A 25,070-nucleotide genomic window follows, 5' to 3' on the forward strand; every position below is an offset into this window, starting at 1 on the left:
CCGGCTTTGTAAGCTAAATGGGCCAGTGGTGGGCCGTGGCACGTGTCGACATATCATAGGCGCCTATCTGACCCACTGACAAGCTGACACGTGTTTCGTCCGGCCAATAAGAATTTTACACGTGGAAATTTCCCATTGGTCGGGGCTGTTAACGGGTTATCGGATCCAAAACCCGACCCGATAGCTTAACGGCGTTCCGTTATGGTGGATGCCACGTGTCGGTCACCCTTGACGAAAGCACTTCTGTGACGCGCGATTTATCGTCATGGAAGTGGACACTTCCATGATGATAATTTTGGTAATGTCATGGAACACTTCTACGACAGCACAGGTATGACTATCTTGATTCTGTCATAAAATCGTCATGGATGTACATGCATGACAAAAAACGCGACCTACTGTGACAAACACGTATCATCACGGAAGTGTATTTTTTTTGTAGTGAACCGTCTAGATACCCACGTAAGTAATTCTGCAGCCGAACATGCTGTCTTTTTATTTGTCACAACATCATTCTGAAAAAATCGCTCTCGGCCAGGACTGGATAAGAAAGGCGGAGAGGATCAGGTGTTCGGCCCCCCTTCCCGAAGGCTCACCGGATCCTGTACTAGCCAGGATGCTTGAACACACACCTTATCAAGTGCCATCAGGGGAAGATAAAGGGAGGAATAAAGAAGCCGAAAGCGGACTTCACACATTACACATCCAAACCATGGGAATTAGTGTCTCCGTGAAGGAGGATAATCGGGGAGAAGAATCAAGAATCCCCTCTCCCCAAGTAAGGAAAAGGACCGCCTCTGAAGACTTGGAAACGAAGGTTTCCAAACGAGGGAAGAAACATTCGCCAGGGGGCCCTGCCCCAGAGGGTGTCCTTACCGCACAGCGCCCACAAGGGGGCCAGCCCTCCACCGAGCTGTAAGTGAACAAGAGTACTTTGGTAAATATAACCTGCTTTATCTCCGAGGATAAGAACCGAGACATATATCTTGCAGTCCGGCTCGTAGCCCTTCTCGACAAAGCTCGTCTTCGGGGGATCTTTCGGAGATGATGGAGAGCGAAACGCCTCCCCCTGTCTCCCCGCCTCATGGGGCGGACGACCCTGAGGTGTCATCACAGAGGATTTCTCCTGATCCGCCAAGGACAGAAGGTAACCCTTCGGCCACCCGAAGTCCGGAGCATTCAGCTCCTAAGGAGAGCAGCAGAAAGAGTCCGGGACTGTTCGGTGCACAACCGGACGCACTGATGGGTCTTCTGGAGCAAGCGGCTATCTTAGAGGCGCATTGTACTTTAATGGGTACGGTGGTTGAGAGGATTTCATCCACCAAAAGTGGGTTGCATGAAGCTTTTACGAGCCTGCTAAGAGGCTTTGAGGTACGCAAAGTAATATATATTTTTTGACGGTACTGCACACGCTAGGTGTGTTCCATATAGATAGTAGCCCCTGAGACTCTGGTTGCTGTCCAGAGGCGGCAAACAAAGGATCATAGTCCCAGGTAATGATCGCGCTGCTTTCATGTGCAGGCGGCTGAGGGTCCGGTGTCTGGCCGAACTGCTGAGTTTGCTGAACTGAGGCGGCAGCTTGACGCGGCAGATGCCGACATCGCGCTTGTGAACAAGCGGCTTGACGAGGCACATGGTATGTATTTTCGGGTGGTCAACAAATATTAAGAGGAGCATGATGCTAGTATCTATAATATGCCGTGACTGCAGATGGAGCTGCCGCCGTGGAGACCCTTCGGGCGAAACTTGCCCGAGCCAAGGAACAAGCCAGGAGAAGTGATGCGGCCGCCCTAAAGGCGGCCGAAGAGTTAAGAGCCGAACAGGCTGCTCATCGCTAGAGCAAAGATAAAATAGCCAAGATGGCTATTGAGCTGAAAGATGCCGCCGGCCGATATGAGCTTCTTGAAAAGGAAAGCCAAGCGAAAACGGCTGACCTAAAGAAAGCCATGGAAGCAGCCAAGGAAACCCGCTCTAAAATCAGAGCGGCGAAGGAGGAGCTCCGTCAAGCCGGAGATATCACGGCTGGGAAGCCCTTTTTGTTGCGGACGAAGTTCGGAGATCTGAAGTATGCCCCTCTGGATCAATTATGGAGTGCTGCAGATGCGTACTTGGACTTGGCAATGAGTGCTGCTGATGCGACTGAGTTTTTCAAAGATCAGAAAGATCATGAAGTGGAAAGGTTGTTTTGGTCGCAGTTCAGTGCTCCAACGTGTCCGCTGCTATTAAATGAAAAAATGGCCGAATGGGCCGAGCTCCATAGGTTGTCCGGACTTGCCATGAGGTCTGTCGTGGATCATCTTTGGCCGAAGGGACCAAGGCCGAATAGTTATTTTGGTTTAGTGCAACGGTTCCTTGGTGCTGTGCCGCATATCGACGTTGTAAAGAGGTCGGCGTGCATAGAGGGTGCGCGGATGGCTCTTGCCCTTGTTAAGACATACTGGGCAGAGATGGAGGCCACCGCTATTGCAACCCAGGGTCCGGCCGTAGGCCTGGTCTCGGCCGAGCACTATTTTGAAGAAGTCCTAGAAGGCGCTCGTTTAATAGAGGTTCAGTGCTCGAAGAGTATCATGTTCGAGTGACATGTATCCCAATTGTAAAAACAATGCTATTTGGATTATAAAGGCTGTATTTATACTTTTGCCTGAAAGTATTATGGTGCCTCCTGTGCGGCCGTTTATGTATGTATATAACCTGAAAGTTTGCAGTCATCGCCTTCAGGCCCCACGCATATAATGCGGGGGTGTTCAGAAAAGCGCGTATTCACACTTGATCCAACGTCTTGGTCCATTAAGGAGGTGATAGCGCGGCGAACATGGCAATCGGACTATATAGCTTTAACACTTTCGCTTGGCCATAGGAGTTTGATGGTGGGGCTACTATATAGCCCCTGGTACTTCCGCGCTCATCCAAATACGGTGCGCGTACATACATGACCGGGAAACCGGTCTTTCGTTAATGCGGAGGAATCGCGAAGATTCTGCTTAGTCATCGAGTGGTTGACCAGTCTCGCGCTTTATCATGACAGTCAGTTTTCGGCTTTCTCTACTGAGGTGCTCATCCAGATGAACCAGGGCACAATCGTAGTAGTTCTCCTGCTGCCACCTTAGCCGATAGAGCGGAACGTAAGGTAGCAAAACACGGGAGCCGAGCAAACCCAACTATTGACCAAAGACATGATTCGGAGCTGATGCATATAAGGCCAAACTCGCGACGCCGAACACTCCCTAAGGTATTCGGACTTTACAACATATACTGGGCTGAGTAACGCCCTCGATAATGAGCCCTGAATTTCCAGGTACGTGCATTAGTCTGACGTGACGAAATGCCAATAACGCCAGCATCCCTCTCGGTTGTGCTGAGTATCCGGAGGGTGTGAAGCAACAAGAGACAGTAAAAAAGGTTTACACAGGGTCTTAATCTAAAAAGAAACCTTTGAGCGGGGCCCTGCTGCACGTCTGCGCCTGTGTCTCCGTTGTGCCGTATCCTGGAAGGGTGTAGCACGATGATCATCTGTAAAAGAAAAAAACCCAGGTGAAAGTCTTCGTGCGAAAAATTGGTTATTCTTAATGAACCATTAAAATGCAATCTAAATAGGGTCAAGCCGAACTGTAGCCATTTTTACATGCGGGAAGCCCCTAGCACTACCTATGGGGGTATATCCATCGACCCAATCTCAGGTTTATCTGAGCTGTTACAGCTAGTGGTGCGCTGGACTCGTCTAACCGTGTCCGCGGTCTTGACGACCGATCATTTATTCTGGTTGGAGAGGCCGTTCAATGTTCAGCTGCTAGAGTCACCACATATTCCTCCGCACGTAAGGAACGCTCTGTGTTTCCGCTAACTATGATGATGCCACGTGGACCGGGCATCTTAAGCTTAAGATAAGCGTAATGCGGTACTGCATTAAAACGAGCGAAGGCCGTTCTTCCGAGTAGTGTGTGATATCCGCTTCGGAATGGTGCGATGTCGAAGGTTAATTCTTCGCTTCAGAAGTTGTCGGGAGAATCGAATACAACCTCTAGTAGTAGAGATCCCGTACAGCGGGCCTCTGGGCCTGGTATTACTCCTTTAAAGGTAGTATTGCTTTGGCTGATTCTTGTCGGGTCTATCCCCATTTTGCAGACGGTGTCCTGATATATCAGATTAAGACTATTGCCGCCGTCCATAAGGACTTGGGTGAGATGGTATCCGTCAATTATTGGGTCTAGCACCAAGGCAGCCGATCCTCCGTGCCAGATACTAGTCGGGTGATCCCTGCGATCAAAAGTGATCGGGTAGGCCGACCAAGGGTTGAACTTGGGGGTGACGGGCTCCACGGCGTATACGTCTCGGAGTGCGCGTTTGCGCCTCCACTTCGGTATGTGAGTTGCGTAAATCATGTTCACTGTTTTGACCTCTGGTGGGAATTTTTTCTGTCCCCCAGTGTTCGGCTAGCGAGGCTCATCCTCGTCTTCACTTGGTGTCTCCCTCCCCTTGTGTTCGGCGTTTAGCATGCCGACCTGCTTGAAGACCCTGCATTCTCTGTTGATGTGATTTGCAGGTTTGTCGGAGGTGCCATGAATCTGACATAATCTGTGTAGAATCTTGTTTAGGTTGGACGGTCCATCTCTGCTGCCTTTAAACGGCTTTTTTCCGTTGACCGGGTCGAGAGCCCCTGAATCCGGCGTTTACCACCGTGTTGTCTGGGTTGTCTTCATTGTTTCGACGCTTGCTTTTACTGCGTCGCGGTTTCCCGTTGCCATCCCTGACTTCAGATGTGCCTGGGTCGCTGGTGCCGCTACGGGCCAGCCAACTGTCTTCGCCCGCGCAAAAGCGGGTCATAAGGCTTGTTAGGGCTGTCATTGTCTTCGGTTTTTCCTGGACGAGGTGTCTGGCAAGCCATTCGTCCCGGACACTGTGTTTGAAAGCCGTTAAGGCTTCGGCATCCGGGCAGTCGACGATTTGGTTCTTCTTCGTGAGAAATCTGTTCCAAAGCTTTCGGGCTGACTCTCCGGGTGAGGGAGTCCTGGATTAGGGGATCCTCGGACAGCCGGACTGTATACTTTAGCCGGACTGTTGGACTACGAAGATACAAGATTGAAGACATCGTCCCGTATCCGGATGGGACTCTCCTTGGCATGGAAGGCAAGCTTGGCAATACGAATATGTAGATCTCCTCCCTTGTAACCGACTCTGTGTAACCTTAGCCCTCTCTGTTGTCTATATAAACCGGAGGGTTTAGTCCGTAGGACAACAACAATCATACCATAGGCTAGCTTCTAGGGTTTAGCCTCTACGATCTCGTGGTAGATCAACTCTTGTAATACTCATATCATCAAGATCAATCAAGCAGGAAGTAGGGTATTACCTCCATCGAGAGGGCCCGAACCTGGGTAAACATCGTGTCCCCCGCCTCCTGTTACCATCCGCCTTAGACGCACAATTCGGGACCCCCTACCCGAGATCCACCAGTTTTGACACCGACATTGGTGCTTTCATTGAGAGTTCCACTGTGCCGTCACCATAAGGTTTGATGGCCCCTTCGATCATCGGCAACGATGCGATCCAGGGTGAGGTTTTCCTCCCCGGACAGATCTTCGTGTTCGGCGGCTTCGCACTGCGGGCCAACTCGCTTGGCCATCTGGAGCAGATTGAGAGCTACGCCCCTGGCCATCAGGTCAGGTTTGGAACTTGAACTATACTGTGGACATCCGCGGAGACTAGATCTTCGACGGATTCGAGCCCATGTCAGGTGCGCCGCACAATCACGACGAGCATGACTTAACTCTGCCGTCGGACAGTGTTCGGGAGATCACACCTGCAACTACTCCGGCCCTTAATCCGGAACAAATTGCGCCATCTAAGGACGGGTGGATAGACCCCGCCACGGAGGCCGCACTCTCAGTGGCGATAGAGCCGAATATTGACTTCACCTCCTACGAGAGCCGCGTTGCCGAACCGTTGTATTCGTCCCCGGCCACGGGCTCCGAGCCACTCGCGTCCGTGCCTGTCGAATCCGATTGGGCACCGATCATGGAGTTTACCTTCGCGGATATCTTTCAGCACTCACCCTTTGGCAACGTACTAAAATCGTTGAGGTCTCTCTCCCTGTCAGGAGACCCTTGGCCGAACTATGTCCGGCTAGAATGGGATGCAGACGACGAAGAAATTCGCTCCCCACCCACCACCCACTTAGTAGCCACTGTCGACGATTTAACCGACATGCTCGACTTCGGCTCTGAAGACATCGACGGTATGGACGACGATGCCGGAGACGAACAAGAACCACCGCTCACAGGGCGCTGGACTGCCACCTCATCGTATGACATATACATGGTGGACACCCCCAAAGAAGGCGATGGCGATAAGACAGCGGAGGATAACCCCTCCAAGAAGCAACCCAAGCACCGACGTTAGCTGCACCGCTCTAAGTCCCGCCATAGCAAAAGCAGCGATACCGGCACAAGAGAAAATAACGCTCCGGATAGTGCCGAAGACGACGATAATCCCCTCCAGCCAGACCTCGAGCGGGAGGATGAACAAGCTAGTCCGCCGGAACAGGCAGCAGACGGAGAATCAGAGGACGACAATTACATGCCTCTCTCCGAAGATGAGGTGAGCCTCGGCGACGAAGAATTTATCGTGCCTGAGGATCCCGTCGAGCGGGAGCGCTTCAAGCACCGGCTTATAGCCACAGCAAACAGCCTAAAGAAAAAGTAACAACAGCTTTGAGCTGATCAAGATCTGCTAGCGGATAGATGGACTGAAGTCCTAGCGGCCGAGGAATATGAACTCGAACGCCCAACCAAGAGTTACCCAAAACGCAGGTTGTTACCCCAACTCGAGGAGGAAGAATTAAAACCTACATCACCAGCGTATGATGCGGCAGATCGGCCACCTCGTGGCCGAGACAGAGGGGCATATCAGCCCGAAGTCCAGCCCGCACCCCGTCGCCAGACAACCAAAAACACCAAGGCCCGGGGCAACATGCGGGACCTGCGAGACGTATTGGAAAACGAAGCAGGGCATACAAGATCAATCTACAGATCACGGGGTCGCGCCCCAACGCGTGACGATGATCGTCACGCCGGATACACTAAAAGCAAATCCGGCCGGGCCGAATACAGCAGACAAGACTCGTATGAACTGCGTCGTGATATAGCCCGGCACAGAGGCGCCGCACACCCCCTATGCTTCACTGATGAAGTAATGGATCATGATTTCCCAGAGGGTTTTAAACCCGTAAACATTGAGTCATATGATGGTACAGCAGACCCCGCGGTATGGATCGAGGATTGCCTCCTCCACATCCACATGGCTCGCGGCGATGATCTACATGCCATCAAGTACCTCCCACTAAAACTCAAAGGACCAGCTCGGCATTGGCTGAATAGCTTGCCAGCAGACTCCATTGGCAGTTGGGAGGATTTGGAAGATGCATTCCTTGACAACTTCTAGGGCACTTATGTGCGACCACCGGATGCTGATGACTTGAGCCATATAACTCAGCAGCCAGGAGAATCGGCCAGGAAATTCTGGACCCGGTTCCTAACTAAGAAAAACCAAATTGTCGACTGTCCGGATGCAGAGGCCTTAGCGGCATTTAAGCATAACATTCGTGACGAGTGGCTCGCCCGACACCTCGGCCAAGAGAAGCTGAAGTCCATGGCAGCCCTCACGACACTCATGACCCGCTTTTGCGCGGGCAAGGATAGCTGGCTGGCTCGCAGCAACAACACATCAAGGAATCCTAGCACTTCAGATGCCAAAAATAGTAACGGCAGACCATGTCGTAACAGACACAAGCGCCGCAACAACGGCGATAACGCCGAAGACACAAAAGTGAATGCCGGATTCAGTGTCTCTTAATCCGGTCAGCGGAAAAAGCCATTTAAAAGAAGCAATCCGGGCCCGTCCAGGTTGGACCGCATACTCGATCGCTCGTGTCAAATTCACGGCACCCCTGATAAGCCAGCCAATCACACCAAAAGAGAATGCTGGGTGTTCAAGCAGGCGGGCAAGTTGAATGCCGAAAACAAGGACAAGGGGCTGCATAGCGACAACGAGGAGGAGCCTCGGCCGCCGAACACAAGAGGATAGAAGAGATTCCCTCCACAAGTGAAAATGGTGAACATGATATACGCAAGCCACATTCCCAAGAGGGAACGGAAGCGTGCACTAAGGGACGTCTATGCGATGGAGCCAGTCGCCCCAAAGTTCAACCCGTGGTCCTCTTGTCCGATCACCTTCGATCGCAGGGACCACCCCACTAGAATCCGTCATGGCGGATCTGCCGCATTGGTCCTTGACCCTATCATTGACGGATTCCACCTCACTCGAGTCCTTATGGACGGTGGCAGCAGCCTGAACCTGCTCTATCAGGATACATTGCGCAAAATGGGCATAGATCCCTCGAGGATCAAACCCACCAAAACCACCTTTAAAGGTGTAATCCCAGGTGTAGAGGCCTGTTGCACAGGCTCAATCACACTGGAAGTCGTTTTCGGGTCACCGGACAATTTTCGAAGTGAGGAGTTAATCTTCGATATCGTCCCCTTTCGCAGCGGCTATCACGCACTACTCGGACGAACCGCATTTGCCAGATTCAATGTGGTACCACATTATGCATACCTCAAACTCAAAATGCCAGGGCCGCGTGGGGTTATAACAGTTAATGGAAACACATAGCGCTCGCTCCGCACGGAGGAGCACACTGCGGCCCTCGCAGCAGAAGCGCAAAGCAGCCTTATTAGGCAAACCGCCAATTTGGCTAAGAAGACCCCGGACACCTTCAAGCGAGTCCGGAGTACCCCGCAGGCGGATCGGCAGGCACGTTTGGAGCTTGACTAGCAATTCGGCCTCCGTCCTAGTCCCAGTCAAGTGGCGAAATTCGTGACACGCGTACATAACTACGCACTCAAGATACCATGGGCACGGGCGGAGGCACCACTATGGCACGTCCCACAATGCGGCTCAACCGCCCCAGGGGCTGTATACTTTCATCATTTTCTCTCTTTCAGGACTTTACTCTCTGGAAGCCCTTTTCAGTAGTCTAATTGTTGGACGCATTACGGGAAGGAAATACCAAGGAAGCAAGAAGCTCTGACGTACAAGGGAATCCCCAGGTGGTCTCTGATAACGATCGAAATACCTGTTTTAAATACCCATACGCAGCTTGCCCTTGGATAGGACATGTCAAATAGTCCTATTTTTTGCTTATCGCACTACTTGTATCCGTATGCTTCGACGTATTATTTAATAACAATGCATAGCATCAGTCTATTATTGCATTACCCTTTCTTTTTTCCTTGTTTGCTTATTTACGACAGATTGCACCCGTACATTCCGGTACGACCAGTACGCAAGGGGCTTTAGTATACCCCATAATACGGCGTGAGAAGTCCGAACACTTTCGACAGTGCGGCACCCCGAACTTATAGCATTATATGCATCAGCTCCGAATCATGTCTTGGGTCAATAGTTGGGTTTGCCCGGCTCCCATGTTTTGGTACCTTACGTTCTGCAATATCGGCTAAGGTAGCACTGGGAGTACTACTGCGATTGTGTCCCGGTTCTTCCGGACGAGCACCTCAGTAGAGAAAGCCGGACGCTGACTGTCATGATGAGGCGAGAGCTGGTCGCTGTTTGAGAGGTCTCAAGTCCTTAAAGACTTTTTCCGCTTCGGGCGAGGAGTCGGCCTTGCCCGACTTAGGCGTATATAGCGCCCCAAATTCGGCCTTCTGAATACTAGGGGCTTCGCCAAAATTTAAAATTGTACACTTCTATGGCTAAGTGAGAGTGATAAAGCTTTATAGTCTGATTGCCTGGTTCGCTGTGCTGAACACCTCCTTCCAAGGACCCAAAATTGGGATAAAGAGTGCTCAGGTTTATCCCGAACACCCCAGTACTAGTTACATGGGGGCAGCAGCCGACGACTGGCCAACTCTCAGATTTCATAAACGGCCGCACAGAAGGTAATATTTTAAATTAACAAGCGTGGTATAACGCAAATGAACTCGTTTCATATTACAGGATCACATGAGTACATTCACTCGAATATTACATCCTTAGCACATTCCTCCGCCACAAGGCGAGCACCCTTCAGGACACTGTCATAATACATTTCGGGGTGACGATGCTCCTTGCCTTCCGGCGGCCCCTCCTTCACCAGCTTTACGGCGTCCAGCTTCGCCCAGTGCACCTTCGCCCGGGCAAAAGCCCTGCGCGCACCCTCGATGCAGACGGACCGCTTTATGACTTCGAGCCATGGGCAAGCATTCACAAGCCGCCTCACCAGACCAAAGTAGCCATCAGGCAGGGGCTCTCCAGGCCACATCCGGACTATAAGACCCTTCATAGCCTGTTCGGCCGCCTTGTGGAGCTCGACCAGTTGCTTCAGCTGGTCGCTCAAGGGCATTGGGTGTTCGGTCCCAGTATACTGAGACCAGAACAACTTCTCCGTCGAGCTCCCCTCCTCAGCCCGGTAGAACTCCGCGGCGTCTGACACACCATGGGGAAGATCTGCGAACGCTCCTGGAGAGCTCCGAACTCGGGTAAGTAAAAGGAAAGTTTCCTTCACATGCTTGCTTTGCATAATGAATGCCTTACCCACTGCTATCTTCTTAACCGCCTCGATTTCCTGGAGGGCCTTTTGGGCTTCGCCTTGGCATGTTGTGCGCTTTCGAGGGCCTTCGCAAGCTCGGACTCTTGCGTCTTTGAGTCAAGCTCCAAGGACTCGTGTTTTTTGGCGAGAGCTTGGAGCTCTTGCTACACCTCGCCAACTCGGGCCTCTTGTTTCTCGCGCTCGGTGCGCTCCTTGGCCGCTTTGTCTTCGGCCTTGGATAGCGCCTTCTTCAGGGTCGCCACTTCGATCGTGGCCCCTACCAAAATTCATGAAAATCTTATTATTCTAAAACCAAATGTTTCAATATACAGACGGGGTATCGCTTACCTTTGTTCTCTTCGAGCTGCCTGTTGATAAGGCCGAGCTCTTCCTTGGACCGCTCAAGGTCCTGCTTCAGTGCAGTGACCTCCGCAGTATGTGCGGCAGCGTCTAGCACTGAAGCCTGCATATGCACATAGACATATTCCGATTAGACTCCTGCGGTTATTATTTGATCCTCTATTCGGCCTTTCTTCGCGAACGCCAAACAGAGCATCAGGGGCTACTGTCTATGCTGTAACATTTTCTTATAATTTGATTACTTACCTCAAAGCCTGTTAGGAGGCTGGCACAGGCTTGAGTCAGTCCGCTTTTGGCGGACCGAACCTTCTCGATCACCGCACTCATGATAGTGCGGTGCTCTTCGTCGATGGAAGCGCCGTGAAGCGCTTCCAGCAAGTTGTCTGATGCCTCTGGATGGACAGAGGCCGTCGGCACAAGCGGCTTGCCCCTCTTAGCGAGGGGTTGCCTGACAGAGTCCGGAATCACTGGAGGTTCCGGCGCAGTATTCGGCTGGGGGGCGAATTTGCTGCCCCCGTCATCGGAGCCCATGGGAGTCTTGCTCCCCTTGCGCCCAGTGTCCGGAATGTCGCCTTGAGGCGCCTCCAGGACTACCTCCCCTCGGCTTGGTGCCCTTTGAGACAACACCTCGACGTTATCCGTAGGGCGAGGGGAGGAAGCGGTCGAAAGTGAATCCATGTTCAGATCCGACGGATCCAAAGAACCATCCGACGAAGATACGTCGATATGGGCTCGGGATGGACTGCATAATCATGTTCGGCGTGATGAGAAGCAGTGCAATAAAACGTATCAAGGATTATTATGGTATTCGGATACTTACGACTTCGCCAGGGGCTTGTCCCTGGGCAACCACTCGTCGCTGCTATAGGCGGCCGTCGTGGAGCAGTCCGGGAGGAGGGTCCTTCCCTTCTTGGACCCTTCGGCCTCCCCGGATGGGGCGGCCTTCCTTTTCTTGTCTCCCCCGGCAGGTGGGGGGCACTTTCCTCTTCCCCCTCCTCGTTTTCATGGGAGGAGTGCACCTCGGTCTTTTCGAACGATGAGTCCGATATGACCTTGCGCCAGAGACCCTTACGGGTCCCCGTGGCCTTCTTCTTGGCCTTCTTCGCCGGCACCTCGTAAGGCACCGGAACCAGCATCTCCGTTAGGAGAGCATCTACTGGATCTTCGGGCAGGGGGGCTGGGCAATCGATCTGCTCTGCTGTCTCTACCCGTGCATGGAGGCTTAGATCCCGCGCATGGTTAAACTGGGGAAAATGAACATCTTATGAGATATAAAAGACTTACCGGATTGGCAGGGCGCTTTGCGGTGAGTCCGCGGTCCTCGGTAAGGGGAGGAGGTACCTCGGCGCCCTTGAACAGCACCTTCCAGATGTCCTCGTGCGTCGTGTCGAAGAGCTCTCGCAACGTCTGGTGCTCGGCCGGGTCGAACTCCCACAAATTGAATGCCCGTCTTTGACACGGGAGGATCCGGCAGAAAAGCATGACTTGGACCACGTTGATGATCTTAATTTTCTTGCTCATCATGTTTTTGACGCATGTCTGTAGTCCGGTCAGCTCTACCGAGGAACCCCAGGATAGGCCCTTCTCTTTCCAGGAGGTGAGCCGCATGGCGATTCCGGATCGAAATTCGGGGGCCACCACCCAGTTGGTGTCGCGCGGCTCGGTGATGTAGAACCACCCCGATTGTCACCCCTTTATGGTCTCCATGTAGGAGCCTTCGAGCCAGGTGACGTTGGGCATTTTGCCCACCATGGCGCCTCCGCACTCCGCTTGCTGGCCGACCACCACCTTCGGTTTAACATTGAAGGTCTTCAGCCACAGGCCGAAGCGGAGGAAGGCCTCGCACACGACGATAAACACTGAGATGTTGAGGATGAAATTGGGGGCCAGATCGTGAAAGTCCAGCCCGTAGTAGAACATGAGCCCGCGGACAAACGGGTGGAGGGGAAATCCCAGTCCGCGGACGAAGTGGGTAAGAAAAACCACCCTCTCATGGGGTTCTGGAGTAGCGACGATCTGCCCCGCATCTGGCAGCCGGTGTGCGATATCCGTGGCCAGATATCCGGCTCTCCGTAGCTTTGTGATGTCCTCCTCTGTAACGGAGGAGACCATCCACTTGCCTCCCGCTCCGGACATGTTTGGAGTGGTTTGAGGAGAAAATGCGAACTTGGGTGCTGGAGCTCGAGTGCGCAACAATGGATGAGCAAGGAGGAAGAAGGCGTGGGTGAAAAAGAAGAATCCTTGTCCCTTTATAAAGGCGGAAGAAACTATACGCCTCCCCACCTGCCTGGTAAAACTCGCTTATTCCCCAAGCGCCGTAATTGATGGCGCGGTTGGGTTACCCACACCCGTATTGATGAGAATCCCGTGATAAGGGGACACGATCTCTGCTTCGACAAGACGTGCCAAGAAAACCGCCTCGCAATATGTGTAGTGGCAGGCTGGGAGAAACGGTTCGAATAATGACCAGGCCATGGTGTGATGTCACGTTATGAAAAGTTGTCAGTAGATTAGATCTGTGGAAATATTATTCTCTCTACGGTGGTATGTGGAATTTGTTTTGCAGAGCTGGACACTATCCTTGTGTTCAAAATCTTCTATGGAGTATTCGGAGGAAGAACCCGCCTTGCAATGCCGAAGACAATCTGCGCGCCGGACTCATCGTCATTGAAGCCTGGTTCAGGGGCTACTGAGGGAGTCCTGGATTAGGGGGCCCTCGGACAGCCGGACTGTATAATTTAGTCGGACTGTTGGACTATGAATATACAAGATTGAAGACTTTGTCCCGTGTCCAGATGGGACTCTCCTTGGCGTGGAAGGCAAGCTTGGCAATACAGATATGTAGATCTCCTCCCTTGTAACCGACTCTGTGTAACCCTAGCCCCCTCCGGTGTCTATATAAACCGGAGGGTTTAGTCCGTAGGACAACAACAATCATACCATAGGCTAGCTTCTAGGGTTTAGCCTCTACGATCTCGTGGTAGATCAACTCTTGTAATACTCATATCATCAAGATCAATCAAGCAGGAAGTAGGGTATTACCTCCATCGAGAGGGCCCGAACCTGGGTAAACATCGTGTCCCCCGCCTCCTGTTACCATCTGCCTTAGACGCACAGTTCGGGACCCCCTACCCGAGATCCGCCGGTTTTGACACCGACACCGGGCTGTTGAATTATGTGACTTAAATTGTCTGCATCTGGAGGTCGGACATAGGTCCCTTGAAAATTAGCCCTAAAAGCATCCTCAAGTTCTTCCCAACTTCCAATTGAGTTTTCGGGGAGGCTTTTCAGCCAGTGCCGAGCTGGTCCTTTCAACTTGAGGGGCAGGTATTTGATGGCATGGAGATCATCTCCGCGAGCCATGTGGATGTGAAGGATAAAGTCCTCAATCCAGACCCCAGGGTCTGTCATTCCGTCGTATGCCTCTATGTTCACGGGTTTGAATCCCTCTGGAAATTCATGATCCAGCACCTCATCGGTGAAGCATAGGGGGTGCGCGGCACCCCTATATTTGGATGTGTCATGGCATTCTTCTGACGGTTGTAGTGTTCGTTTTTTATTCCGAGCTGTTATTCGGTCAGTATAGTCATTTGGGCGGCCATGATTCTGTGCCGGAGTGCGCTTCCTAGATATGTAGATGGACCTGGCCATACCGGCTTTTTTGTACAGGTCCTCACGTAAATCGTGCGCTGACTTGTGTGCGACGTCGTTGGCTGCCCTGTCGCGGCCACGGGGTGGTCGGTCCGGCTGATCGGCCATTTTATTTTTCGGCTAAATGGGCTCTAAAGCCTCGTCGTCGAATTCAGGCAGTAGCTTGCGCTTTGGATAGCTCTTTGTGTGGCGACTGCCATCGTACTTTTCTTCAGTGTCAAGCACTTTGTTCCATCTGTTGTTGAGCGTATTCTGTGTGGACTTAAGCCTTTGCTTCTGCTTCTTCAGGCTCCTCGCGGTGGCAATAAGCCTTCTATGGAGGTTCTCTTGTTCCAAGTGCCTTTCCAGGATGATGTGTGCATCATCGTCCGGACTGTTCTACTCTCCGGAGACAGGTTGATGAGTTTTACCCTCGACGTCGTCGTGATCGGATAGCGGCTCCGTACTATGTTCGCCATCTGCTGGCTCATCCTGCTCCATCGCTGGGTCCATGTGGTCGTCATTTCCTTTGGAGTCGACCGGGGTATTATTCTTTCTTGCGCTGTTATCGTTGTTTTTGCTGAGGCGGGATTTGGAGCGGCGCCTACGTCGTCGCTTTGGTTATTTCTCGAGGGGATTATGCTTCGCTGCATCCTTCCGTTCCTCGTCGTTGTTTTCTTTGGGTGCATCCACCTTGTATATATCGTATGATGAAGTGGCTGTCCAGCGCCCTATGGGCGGTGGTTCCTGTTCCTCTCCTGCATCGTCGTCCATACCATCGATGTCTTCGGAGTCGAAATCAAGCATGTCGGTTAAATCGTCGACAGTGGCTATTAAGTGGGTGGTGGGTGGGGAACGAATTTCTTCGTCGTCCTCTTCCCACTCGAGCCGGACATGGTTCGGCCGAGGGTCTCCTGACAAGGATAGAGACCTCAATGAATCTAGCACGTCATCCAAGGGCGAGTGCTGAAAAATATCCGCGGAGGTAAAATCCATGATCGGTGTCCAATCAGATTCGATAGGCACGGTTGCAAGCGGTTCAGAGCATGTGGCCGAGGACGAATCCAAGGGTCCGATAACACAGGTCTCATAGGAGGTGAAGTCAGTATTGAGCTCTATCGCTGCTAAATGTGCGGCCTCCGTGGCGGGGTCCATCCACCCGTCCTCGGATGGCAAGATCTGCTCCGGATTGAGGGCCGGAGTAGCCGCAGGTGTGATCTCCCGAACGCCGTCCGATGGTAGAGCTAAGTCATGCTCGTCGTGACTGTGCGGCGCACCTGACATGAGCTCGAATCCGTCGAAGATCAAGTCTCCGCGGATGTCGGCAGTATAGTTCAAGCTTCCAAATCTGACCTGATGGCCAGGGGCATAGCTATCGATCCGCTCCAGATGGCCAAGCAAGTTGGCCCGCAGTACGAAGCCACCAAATACGAAGATCTGTCCGGGGAGAAAAACCTCACCCTGGATCGCATCGTTGCCGATGATCGAAGGAGCCATCAAGCCTTTATCGTGACGGCACAGTGGAACTCTCAATGAAAGCACCAATGTCGGTGTCAAAACCGGCGGATCTCGGGTAGGGGGTCCCGAATTGTGCGTCTAAGGCTAATGGTAACAGGAGGCGGGGGACACAATGTTTACCCAGGTTCGGGCCCTCTCGATGGAGGTAATACCCTACTTCCTGCTTGATTGATCTTGATGATATGAGTATTACAAGAGTTGATCTACCACGAGATCGTAGAGGCTAAACCCTAGAAGCTAGCCTATGATTATGATTGTTGTTGTCCTACAGACTAAACCCTCCGGTTTATATAGACAATGGAGAGGGCTAGGGTTACACAGAGTCGGCTACAAGGGAGGAGATCTACATATCCGAATTGCCAAGCTTGCCTTCCACGCAAAGGAGAGTCCCACCCGGACACGGGACGAAGTCTTCAATCTTGTATCTTCATAGTCCAACAGTCTGGCCAAAGTATATAGTCCGGCTGTCCGAGGACCCCCTAATCCAGGACTCCCTCAACCGTCATGGAGGAGGTTGCCAGGGACGCCGAGGCCGAGGCCGAAAAGATCGCCGCCGAGGAGGCCGCCAAGACTGCCACTGAAGAGGCCGCCAAGGGGCCAGCCGGGGAGGCCGGCAAGGCAGCTGCCGAGGAGGCCGGCACGGGGCCCGCCGGGGGGCCAGCAAGGCCGCTGCCGAGGAGGCCGGCAAGGCTGCTGCCGAGGAGGCCGGCACGGGGCGTGCCGGGGAGGGAGTGGTTGACGACCAACCTTCGTCCTCCGCTGCCCATGGCTCGGGCAAATATCTGAAGGTGAGGTACGACCTGTTCGTCCACCTCTCGGGGATGGTGAGCACCAGGGCGCCCACCGAGGGGGGGGGTGTTCGATATGAGGTGCTCGCCGCCGCCGGGCTCGAGGTTGTTGATGAACCGAGCGCCGGTGGCGGCGGTTCCCAAGAGGAGCAGCTCCTTCGGGCCATGAGAGCCAACTTCCAGAAGCTCCAAGCGCTTCATCGTGCCCGCTTGGACAAGGCAAAATCCAGGATGGCGGCAGTGGACAAGGCGGAGGCGGATCTCGTGGGGCGCGTCGCAGAGACGCAGGCCTGGTTCCGCCAGGCCCACGAGGAACTGAAGGTTGCCCATGATCTGTTGGCTGAGCGCAAGCAGGAGCTTATCCTGCAGCAAGCCGATGTCGAGAAAGCCCAGGAGGTGGCGAAGGAACAGGCCGCCAAGGATGAGGCCGCCCGGCATCAGCACCAGGCCGAGCTCAACTCCCAGGAGGAGGACCTTGCCGCTCGTGAGGAGGCGCTCGCCGCCACCCTCCGCGGCAAGGATGAGGAGGTCAATAAGCTTGCCGTGCAGCGGACCCAGGAGCTGGAGCAGAGGCACAAGGAGGCACTCAATGCTCAGGCCCAGGTCCATGCTGGGAAGGTGAAGGAGCTGGATATGGAGCAGGACGGGCTGAAGGAATAGGTCTTGAAGCTGGCGAAGGAGAAGGACACGCTCAACGGCACCTTGGTGGAGGCGCAGGCCGCAGTCCTTGGCAAGGCCGAGCTACTCTCCAAGGCCAACGACTCCATCAAAGACCTGAAGCTGAAGCTGGAGGGTCTTGAGGGGACGCTTTCAGAGGTCAGGGCCCGGGAAGAGACCCTGACCAGGGACCTGGATGAGGAGAGGCAACTGCGGAGGAACGACGCCGCCGAGCACAAGGAGTACGCGGAGGGCATAAACCGTTGGGTCAACCGCCTCGCCGAGGTCGCCGGCAGGACCACCACGAAGCTGGCTACCATGGGGATGCCGAATGTGAGGTACGCCCCGGAGCCGAACATGAGTCCCAACGCCAAACTGACCCTGTTTTTCGAGGGCGTTCTTGGAGCCCTGGAGCAGCTCCGCTCCAACCGGGCAACTTATCTGGCCAACGAGTCCTGGAGGCTCTGCTGGGGCCCCCTGACCAAGGTACTCACCAAGGTGGCGTTCTGGAACCCCACCATCAACTTTGCCGACGCACTGGAGAGCTTGCCAGAGGGGACGGGCCTCACGGTGCTCAAGGAGCGCATCAAGCCCATCATCGACTGCGTCGATGGAGTTGAGAGGGTGGTGGGCCAGCGCCGGGACTAGGCACCCCGTTTCTTGTCGCCGCTGCGAGTTCAAGACCAAGACAATTTTATCTCAAGTTAGAACCGTAGCACTTATTTGATGTAATATAACTCTGCAATACTTTAATATCACGCATGCTATCTTCCCGTTAAATCTTTCTTTGTACGTTCGTACCCTACGCTTGCTGAGATAAGGCTGCCGGCACGTAAACCCATGCCGTGGTGCTTTGAGGACGGATCCTTTGCACCCTGCCGGAAGGGCGCTTGCTGCCGGGCAAGCCACCTTGCCACTGCTAGCGCGGTCGCTTGAACTATCGAGTGGACTCGAAGCAGGACAAGAGCGCTGCTGGCAACGGGTAGGCCACCTTGCCGCTCTTAGCGCGGCCGCACGGACTGTCGAGCGGGCTCGAGACAGAAACAAGGGCGTTGCCAATAGCGGAAGGGTCCCATCGCATGCAGGTTTCCCATACAAAGAACGAGATCTCTCGGGAAGGACAGACTTATATAAATGAAATTAACCAAAATTCGGCATGACTTAGCTTTTCGGGGCCACGCGAACGGCCATCGAGGCTGCGGACGACACCAGAGGGCGGTTGATCGACGTTGCCCTCTCCCTTCGGTCCATCCTCATGAAAGAATCGCGGCGTCGACTCCAAAGCCAGATTTCCACGGCTTGCACCCCTACCTGGCGCGCCAAAGATGTCGGGGGAAACAACACCTACGGGATCACGAGGAATCCCTTTTGCTACGGTTGGCGGGCGCGGGGCTGTGGAAAGAGCAGGATTGAGAGGTCAACGCAGGGGGATTATCCAGGTTCGGGCCGCAAGTGATGCGTAATACCCTACTCCTGCTGGTTTATGTTTATCTGGTGTTCTTGGACTAGCTACAAGGTGTGCAAGGTCCAAAAAGTCTGAATCCTCTCTCAGTACGCCGCGGGCCTCCTTTTATAGACAAAGGGGATGCCACAGTGGCACACAGGAGGTGGAAAGCTATACAGTGGTCGAGTCTATCCTCTGGCACCGTAGGACAAAACACATTTAATGCGCTGCCGACGTGCCCTTCTTGCTTTATCGGGGACGGCAAGGAAGCTCTTCCTAGCTGTCGCCGCCTCGCCTGGCTTCGACGCGCGTCCGAACTGACGAGGCGTGTAGTGCCACGCTGGCTGGCTGGCTGCTGAGTTGGCGCGGTGGTAGAGCCTTCACGAAGATCTGTATGCCACCACGCAGGTGCTTGTTGAGTTGGCCTAGAGGCCATACATCGCCACACAGGTGCTTGCCTAGTTGGTGGGCTGGCAGCTGCATGGGAACGGCGGCGGAGTCTTGGCAGATGTGGGCCTGGATGCGACCCTGAGGATGTCTTCGGCAAGGGTCTTGCCGTGGCCCCGGCAAGGGTCTTGCCGCGGCGTCGTGGGCGCCCCTGGCAAGAGTCTTGCCGGGGGGGCCTCAAGGGTATCCTCGGCAAGGATCTTGCCGAGGATCTCTGTCTTCTGATTCTCATCTGATCTTGCACATTCTTGGTCTTCACAAAGATCTGCATGCCACCATGGAGGCGCCTCTCGAGCTTTGGTTCCAATGTGATTGAGGGCATCTGAACTCTCAGGCTCAAGGGTGGCAGCCCTGCTGGCGCTGGGCAAGTTGCCCCGGCAAGGTTCTTGCCGGGGCCGTGGAGGCCGCCCCGGCAAGGGCCTTGCCGGGGGAGTCCACCTTGCCCTTCTGCTCTTTGTGTTTCCGGCTTGGCGTTGGTCCGGTCATCTTGTGTCTTTGCTTCTTCTGCCCCGCCAAGCGTGGCCAGGGGCGTGGGGATGCGACTGCCCGCACACAAGTAAAGGGGTGCAAAAAGGGACCCCTTCTTTTGTACACCGACAGTGTGCTAGGTTGAAAATGCAACTGAGAAGGAGCACGTCTAGATTTCCTATGCTCACATAGGAAAAGGTCACTGACAAGAACAAAAATGGCACAAATCCATTCATTAATTAATATTTAACGGATGCCTTAATTACTTAGCCGTTTCCGATTATTTTGGACAGTGAGGCTATTATTGACTTGGACGTGGGGTTTACTCGCACGAACGGCCTGACAGGCTCTTACCCTAGCCGTCGCTGTATCATATGGTGTCTCACCGTTCCAGATCACGGCACCACCACGCAAGTCTTCTCCATCCCTCCTTCGGCATGCACCGCGAGAAGGGACAGCAATCCTCCGGAACCCTGCCTTTCATGATCCTGTATGGGAGAGGGGCGATCAAGTTTTCGGGAAGCACACTCGCGCGACTGCTGCCAGCGACGACTTCCCCAACGACAACCTTCTTCCCCGACCTCGGCAACCTCTTCATCAATGACATGAGTGACAACATCAACCACAGCGGTTCTGCTCCCGCTGCAGTATGTGATTCTGTCCTCCTGGTTTAGTCCGCATCATTAATTTGATCTTTGCAATTGTCGTCATGATCTATTTACTATTTATTTGGATTAAATCTCATCGTAATTTGCTCATATATTCAATGTTCCAATCCAAAAACCTGATTATAGGCAATTTACTCCGAGTGGTTTTGCTGCACTTTTGAAGCCGCCTACCTTTAAGGGGGTGCAATATAAAAGGTGGCGCACAAGAGCAGTTTACTAGTTTCAGATCATGTACTGCTATGACACCACTAAGGGCAAGCCTGAGGGCGATCTTAATCCTGCACAGCAGGAAGCGTTTGAGAACATGGATACCCTCTTCAAAGGCGCCCTTCTGAGTGTTCTTGACGATTCCATTGTTGATTCATATATGTCGTTTGATAACAGCAAAGACATGTGGAAAATAGACGCGGGGGCCATAGGTTTCACTACAGGCTTCTCTAATGAAGGCAAATAATATGGTGGGTGAACAAATTACTATTGAACAATTGATAGAAAAACACAAAGTTATGACGATATCCAAGGTAATGAGCAATTGATAGAAAAACAAAAAGTTATGACGATATCCAAGGCAATGATTATGTAATATAGGCATCACGTCCGTGTCAAATAGAACGACTCCTACCTGCGCATGTAGTTCAAATTTGAATTATGCACATAAATGCATTGAAAACTCAGTTAATGCATAAAAATATACAAACGAACCCCAAAAAATCACAAAAAATCACACAACACTCCTGTTGTTCTATGTTGGCACGAGAAAAAAACTTGAAAGCAATAAGAGGCAATGAATATCGTTTCGTCCCCAAAGGTGGGACGTTCCCGACCGAAAACCATCATGGTTGTCGTGAGAAGCTCCGGTTTGTGAGAAGCATATACCCAAACCTGCCCCAAATGGGACAAAATTTGTACCACGGCATGTTGATGCCACTCCATGATAGCATACCAAGTTTCATGAATTTCAGACGAGTTTTGGATTTACTAGAATTTAAAAACCAGGCATCTCAATGTTTTGCCGGCAATCAACGGTGCCCTGGTGTTTGAAATTCATTTCCATTTCTTGCATGGGACCTAAGCATGCACCCAAGGACACAACTTTGATTTTTCAACCAATTTATATGCACTAGAGCATGCACATGTAGTTCAAATTTGAATTATGCACATAAATGCATTGAAAACTCAGTTAATGCATAAAAATGTCCAAACGAAACCCGAAAAATCACAAAAATTCAAACAACACTCGTGTTGTTCTATGTTGGCACGAGAAAAAAACTTGAAAGCAATAAGAGGCAATGGATATCGTTTCGTCCCCAAAGGTGGGACGTTCCCTACCGAAAACCACCATTCTTGTTGTGAGAAGCACCGGTTTGTGAGAAGCATATACCCAAACCTGCCCCAAATGGGACAAAATTTGTACCACGGCATGTTGATGCCGCTCAATGATAGCATGCCAAGTTTCATGAATTTAAAAACCAGGCATCTCAATGTTTTGCCGGCAATCAACGGTGCCCTGGTGTTTGAAATTCATTCCCATTTCTTGCATGGGACCTAAGCGTGCACCCACGGACACAGCTTTGATTTTTCAACCAATTTATATGCACCGGAGCATGCGCATGTAGTTCAAATTTGAATTATGCACATAAATGCATTGAAAACTCAGTTAATGCATAAAAATATACAAACGAACCCCAAAAAATCACAAAAAATCACACAACACTCCTGTTGTTCTATGTTGGCACGAGAAAAAAACTTGAAAGCAATAAGAGGCAATGAATATCGTTTCGTCCCCAAAGGTGGGACGTTCCCGACCGAAAACCATCATGGTTGTCGTGAGAAGCTCCGGTTTGTGAGAAGCATATACCCAAACCTGCCCCAAATGGGACAAAATTTGTACCACGGCATGTTGATGCCACTCCATGATAGCATACCAAGTTTCATGAATTTCAGACGAGTTTTGGATTTACTAGAATTTAAAAACCAGGCATCTCAATGTTTTGCCGGCAATCAACGGTGCCCTGGTGTTTGAAATTCATTTCCATTTCTTGCATGGGACCTAAGCATGCACCCAAGGACACAACTTTGATTTTTCAACCAATTTATATGCACTAGAGCATGCACATGTAGTTCAAATTTGAATTATGCACATAAATGCATTGAAAACTCAGTTAATGCATAAAAATGTCCAAACGAAACCCGAAAAATCACAAAAATTCAAACAACACTCGTGTTGTTCTATGTTGGCACGAGAAAAAAACTTGAAAGCAATAAGAGGCAATGGATATCGTTTCGTCCCCAAAGGTGGGACGTTCCCTACCGAAAACCACCATTCTTGTTGTGAGAAGCTCCGGTTTGTGAGAAGCATATACCCAAACCTGCCCCAAATGGGACAAAATTTGTACCACGGCATGTTGATGCCGCTCAATGATAGCATGCCAAGTTTCATGAATTTTAGACGAGTTTTGGATTTACTAGAATTTAAAAACTAGACATCTCAATGTTTTGCCGGCAATCAACGGTGCCCTGGTGTTTGAAATTCATTCCCATTTCTTGCATGGGACCTAAGCGTGCACCCACGGACACAGCTTTGATTTTTCAACCAATTTATATGCACCGGAGCATGCGCATGTAGTTCAAATTTGAATTATGCACATAAATGCATTGAAAACTCAGTTAATGCATAAAAATGTACAAATGAACCCCGAAAAATCACAAAAATTCAAACAACACTCCTGTTGTTCTATGTTGGCACGAGAAAAAACTTGAAAGCAATAAGAGGCAATGAATATCGTTTCGTCCCCAAAGGTGGGACGTTCCCTACCGAAAACCACCATGCTTGTTGTGAGAAGCTCCGGTTTGTGAGAAGCATATACCCAAACCTGCCCCAAATGGGACAAAATTTGTACCACAGCATGTTGATGCCACTCCATGATAGCATGCCAAGTTTCATGAATTTCAGACGAGTTTCGGATTTACTAGAATTTAAAAACCAGGCATCTCAATGTTTTGCCGGCAATCAACGGTGCCCTGGTGTCTTAAATTCATTCCCATTTCTTGCATGGGACCTAAGCATGCACCCAAGGACACAGATTTGATTTTTCAACGAATTTATATGCACTGGAGCATGCGCATGTAGTTCAAATTTGAATTATGCACATAAATGCATTGAAAACTCAGTTAATGCATAAAAATGTCCAAACAAACCCCGCAAAATCACAAAAATCCACACAACACTTCTGTTGTTCGATGTTGACACGAGTAAAAATCTTGAAAGCAATAAGAGGCAATGGATATCGTTTCGTCCCCAAAGGTGGGACGTTCCCTACTGAAAACCATCATGCTTGTTGTGAGAAGCTCCGGTTTGTGAGAAGCATATACGGAAACCTGCCCCAAATGGGACAAAATTTGTACCACGGCATGTTGATGCCGCTCCATGATAGCATGCCAAGTTTCATGAATTTCAGACGAGTTTTGGATTTACTAGAAGTTAAAAACCAGGCATCTCAATGTTTTGTCGGCAATCAACGGTGCCCTAGTGTTTGAAATTCATTCCCATTTCTTGCATGGGACCTAAGCATGCACCCAAGGACACAGATTGATTTTTCAACAAATTTATATGCACAGGAGCATGCGCATGTAGTTCAAATTTGAATTATGCACATAAATGCATTGAAAACTCAGTTAATGCATAAAAATGTCCAAACGAACCTCGAAAAATCACAAAAATTCACACAACACTCCTATTGTTCTATGTTGACACGAGAAAAAAACTTGAAAGCAATAAGAGGCAATGGACATCGTTTCGTCCCCAAAGGTGGGACGTTCCCTACCGAAAACCATCATCCTTGTTGTGAGAAGCTCCGGTTTGTGAGAAGCATATACGCAAACCTGCCCCAAATGGGACAAAATTTGTACCACGGCATGTTGATGCCGCTCCATGATAGCATGCCAAGTTTCATGAATTTCAAACGAGTTTTGGATTTACTAGAATTTAAAAACCAGGAATCTCACTGTTTTGCCGGCAATCAACGGTGCCATGGTGTTTGAAATTCATTCCCATTTCTTGCATGGGACCTAAGCATGCACCCAAGGACAAAGATTTGATTTTTCAACGAATTTATATGCACTTGAGCATGTGCATGTAGTTCAAATTTGAATTATGCACATAAATGCATTGAAAACTCACTTAATGCATAAAAATGTCCAAACGAACCCTGAATAATTCCAATTCTTTTATGATCACTGCAGATAAAAGGTCTAGCAATTCAAACACCGTCCATGGCCGCTGTGACCCCATTATGTAATTCAAATCAAGACCAAAAATCAAGTGGATCCCACATAGTTTATTATAACCAACCGTGTGAGATGCAGCACAAAATATCTTTGGACCTTGTCTGAATAAGGGACCGCGTCTGATGACACTTTGCGCGCCAGTTTTTTGGCTGAAGCGATTCCAAATTTTCGGCTTCAGCGGAAATATCTACCTCCCCGCCCCCTCCCCCTTACCAAAAGCC

Source organism: Triticum aestivum, chromosome 2D, assembly GCF_018294505.1.
Source record: "Triticum aestivum cultivar Chinese Spring chromosome 2D, IWGSC CS RefSeq v2.1, whole genome shotgun sequence".
Taxonomy (NCBI): Eukaryota; Viridiplantae; Streptophyta; class Magnoliopsida; order Poales; family Poaceae; genus Triticum; species Triticum aestivum.